The sequence below is a fragment of the Physeter macrocephalus genome, chromosome 14 (genome assembly GCF_002837175.3).
Source record: "Physeter macrocephalus isolate SW-GA chromosome 14, ASM283717v5, whole genome shotgun sequence".
NCBI classification, from domain to species: domain Eukaryota; kingdom Metazoa; phylum Chordata; class Mammalia; order Artiodactyla; family Physeteridae; genus Physeter; species Physeter macrocephalus.
The window spans coordinates 94,471,033-94,475,676 of NC_041227.1; the positions used below are offsets into that span (position 1 = coordinate 94,471,033).

General features: G+C 40.5%; 1 non-coding gene across 1 annotated transcript; it reads left to right on the forward strand.

Moving 5' to 3' along the window:
• The first annotated feature begins 392 nt into the window (after nt 1-392).
• LOC112066044 (small nucleolar RNA SNORA72) lies at nt 393-524 on the forward strand. Its single transcript, XR_002892404.1, has one exon. It is a non-coding gene; the product is annotated as a small nucleolar RNA SNORA72 (small nucleolar RNA).
• Nucleotides 525-4,644: the final 4,120 nt, after the last annotated feature.

Sequence of the window (4,644 nt, forward strand, 5' to 3'; positions counted from 1 at the left end):
CGGGGCACGAACCCGTATCCCCTGCATCGGCAGGCGGACTCTCAACCACTGCGCCACCAGGGAAGCCCATGATGTTTTTAAGTGTCATTTTAGAGACAACAAGATACTATATGCCTCCTGAAGAAAGAAGACCATGCCACCTATGAAGTATCCTTCCCCCCAAAATAAAACTCAAATTTGCTCAAGCCTCTAGATCTATTTACCAATTTATAGGAAATACAGAGGCCAGAGTATCATATTAAACTACCCCATGGGGATGCAATCAACAAAGTCCAGATTGTGGAAAATCTGTAGGATAAATGACCTAGTTTCTCCCACAAATGAGTTGTGAGGGAAAAAAAGAAGAGATAGAAGAGAAACCTGTAGGTTAAAAGATACTTAAAAGTCACATCCTGCAAATATTCTTGCTATTCTGATTTTATAATAATCAGAGCAGGCTAAGAATTTGCTACACTAAGACCATGCATGTGTCCCCAGACCTAGTTCTTTCCCTAGATCTGGTTTTATAAATGCTGGTGATACATCAAGCCTGATTTATATAATGCATCTTATGTGGGAAATGTCTGTGACTCTAGGTATCTGATCAACCTCGAGAAATTACAGCACAACTAGTGTAATAACTTTTGAAGATAACTATTGCTAATTTAATGATTACCAGTTGCCATTAAATGAGTTGTAGAAAAAAAAAGTCGACTAACTGCAACATGTGAATCCTGATTCAAACAAACAAGCAATTAAAAAAAAACTTTATGAAGATAATTGGAAATTTGAACATTGATGATTTGGTGATATTAGGGAATTATTATTTAAAACCTTTAGGTGTGACAATGGTATGTGGTGTTATTTAAAAAATAATCCTTATCTTTTAGACATACAGACCAAAATGTTTTCAGATGAAGTGATATGATATCTGGGATTTGTTTTAAAGTTACAGTTATAGGGGGGAGTATAGTTGAAACAAGATTAGGAGTTGATTGAAGCTGTGTGATGGGTACTCAGGGGTTTGTTATATTATTTATTTTATTTTGTCTGTGTTTGAACTTTCCCAAGTTAAACTTTTTTATGTCATTTCAGAGACATGCTCCTTTTTTCGGGCTGATATTCGGCAGGTACTCTCTTCTAAGAATTTAGCTTCAGGTTTCCTAGAGCGGGTTCTGCACCCACACTGCAAGTGTCTAGGCAAAGGAATAAAGGATCTTCGGCTAATGCATTTTGAGGAACAATATTCAACATGAGCTCTTGTCACCTGAACATCACTTGCTATCACACAGATATGCAATTCCGTGAGCTTTAAAAAAAAACTGGCTTGCTTTTTTGCGATCCTTTCTGGAGTGTCATACTGTGGTAGCTTACTGTGTGACGAGTATCATCATGCTTTACCTGTGCCATTTCTTCTAAGCCTCACAATAGCTCTATGACTTACACACTATTATCAGCTTCCATTTTACAGATGAGGAGAGTCAGGAAGATTAATAAGGGCTAACATTTATTAACCACTTACTACCTGTCAAGTACTAGGCTAATTGCTTTAAATGAATTTGCTTGTTTTATCCTCACACTCTTATGAGGTAGGCACTATTATTATCCCCATTTTATAGATGAGGCAATTGAGGCTTAGAGAGGCTAAGGAACTTCCCAGCAGCTGCTAGACCACGTGTCCTCTCAAGCCGTGTGGCCCCAAAGCCCATGCTTTTCACTCTGCCCGGGACACAGCCCAGCAGAGTGACTCAGAGCAAGCATTCGGGCTCTGCTATTTATTAGCCGTGTGGCCTTGGGCAAATTATTTCATCTTCCTCAGCCTGGTTTCTAATCTGCAGAATGGGGATAAGAACATCATCTCCCTAACAGGGTGAGGATGAGGACTAAATGGGACAATGCTGGCCAAGGGGTTAGCTTAACGCTGACCCATAGTGAAGGCTCAGTTGCTGTAAGGGATATTTATTATTACCAGCCTTCTCCCTTAGGGGCTTCTCGACTCGAGTCAGATTGCTTTAGGAGCTTACGAATTTTCTGGGAAAACTGGCCTTTCCGTGGTCATCTGGGCTATCTTATGTGGACACTGCTGTGACGTTTTTCTTTGAGGGGTGGATGGGGCTTTACTTTTAGTTTTACTTAGAGCCAGGGCAGAGATTATTCTGACCTTTGAGAAGTAAAAGATTAAAAAACAAGTGACCATGAGCCAGAGTCACTGTGGGCATTGCGCTGGTGTTTCATTCTTGCCGGGTTTCTGAAATTGGTTCGTGGTTCGGGCTAGAGGAGCTCTTAGGAACACCGTGTGCTACCCCGAGGGCCCTGATGTGGATGCACATAAATAACACCGATGTTAATATGTCTGTTCATTCATTGCCGTGGTACAGGGGAAAGAACACGGGCTTTGAGTCTTGGGGACCTCAGTTTGAATCCTCACTCTGCCACTTGCAGGCTGTGTTTCCATAGCTGTGAGTTGGGAAAGTTATGAAAACAAAGCTAACAGTTATAGAACGCTTACTGTATGCTGGGAACTGTTCTTTTTACATATTAACTCATTGACTTGTTAAAAAGTTAATAAACTTTATTTTTTAAAGCAATATTAGGTTCATAGCAAAATTGAGCTAAAAGTACAGAGTTTCCACATACCCTCTTCACTCCCCCCGCCACCAGCCCTCCCCACTATGAACATCCCACACCACAGTGGTGTATTTGTTACACCTGATGAACCTACACTGACACATCATCATCACCCAAAGTCTGCAGTTTACATTAGGGTTCACTCTTAGTGTTGTACATTCTGCGGGTTTGGATAAATGTATAACGACATGCATCCATCATTGTAGTATCATATAGAGTAGTTTCACTGCCCTAAAAATCCTCTGTGCTCCCTCCCTTATCTCAATCCTGACAACAGCTGATCTTTTTCTTGTCTCCATAGTTTTACCTTTTCCAGGATGTCACAGAGTTGGAATCATATAGCCTTGTCAGATTGATTTCTTTCACTTAGTAATAAGCATTTGTTTCCTCCATGTCTTTTCATGGCTTGATAGCTGGTTTCTGAATAATAATCCATTGTCTGGATGTACCACAGTTTAACCATTCAGCTACTGAAGGACATCTTGGTTGCTTATAAGTTTTAGCAATTATAAATAAAGCTGTTATATCCGTGTGCAGGTTTTTGTGTGGATATAAGTTTTCAACTCCATTGGGTAAAGAACAAGGAGGACAATTGCTGGGTCATGTGGGAAGAGTGTGTTTAGTCGTATAAGAAACTGCCAAACTGCATTATCAGAAAATCCACAAACAACAAATGCTGGAGAAGGTATGGAGAAAAGGGAACCCTTCTTGCACTGTTGGTGGGAATGTAAATTGATACAGCCACTATGGAGAACAGTATGGAGGTTCCCTAAAAAGCTAAAAATAGAACTACCATATGACCCAGCAATCCCACTACTGGGCATATACCCAGAGAAAACCATAATTCAAAAAGACACATGCACCCCGATGTTCATTGCAGCACTATTTACAATAGCCAGGACATGGAAGCAACCTAAATGCCCATCGACAGATGAATGGATAAAGAAGTTGTGGTACATATATACAATGGAATATTACTCAGCTTTAGAAAGAAACGAAATTGGGTCATTTGTAGAGACGTGGATGGACCTAGAGACTGTCATACAGAGTGAAGTAAGTCAGAAAGAGAAAAACAAGTATCGCATATTAACGTATCTATGTGGAACCTAGAAAAATGGTACAGATGAACCGGTTTGCAGGGCAGAAAGTAAGACACAGATGTAGAGAACAAATGTATGGACACCAAGGGGGGAAAGCAGGGCGGGGGGTGGGGGTGGTGGGATGAATTGGGAGATTGGGATTGACATGTACACACTAATATGTATAACACAGATAACTAATAAGAACCTGCTGTATAAAAAATAAATTCATTAAATTAAAAGAAAAACCCAAAACTGCCAAACTGTCTTCCACAGTGGCTGTGCCATTGTGCGCTCCCACCGGCAACGAATGAGCGTTCCTGTTGCCCCACATTCCCACCAGCATTTGGTGTTGTCAGTGTTCTGGAGTTTGGCCTTTCTATTAGGTGTGTAACAGTACCTCGTTGTTTTAATTTGCAATTCTCTATCACACGTGATGTAGAGTATTTCTTCAAATGCTTATTTGCCATCTGTATATCTTCTTTGGTGAAGTGACTGTTCAGGTCTTTGGCCCATTTTAAAATCAGATTGTTTGTTTTCTTATTGATGCGTTTTAAGAGTTCTTTGTTTATTTTGGATAACATTTCTTTATTAGACGTGTCTTTTGCAAATATTTTCTCCCAGTCTGTGGCCTGTCGTCTCGTTCTCTTGACATAGTCTTTTATGGAGCAGAAGTTTTTAATTTTAATGAGGTCCAGCTTACCAGTTCTTTCTTTCATAAATGTCCTTGGTGTTGTATGCAAAAAATCATTGCAGTAGCCAAGGTCAACTAGGTTTCCTCCTATGGTATCGTCTAGCAGTTTTGTGTATTTGTCTTTTACGTTTATGTCTATGAGTCTTTTTTTTTTTTTTTTTTTTTTTTTGCGGTACGCAGGCCTCTCACTGCTGTGGCCTCTCCCTTTGCGGAGCACAGGCTCCGGACGCGCAGGCTCAGCGGCCATGGCTCACGGGCCCAGCC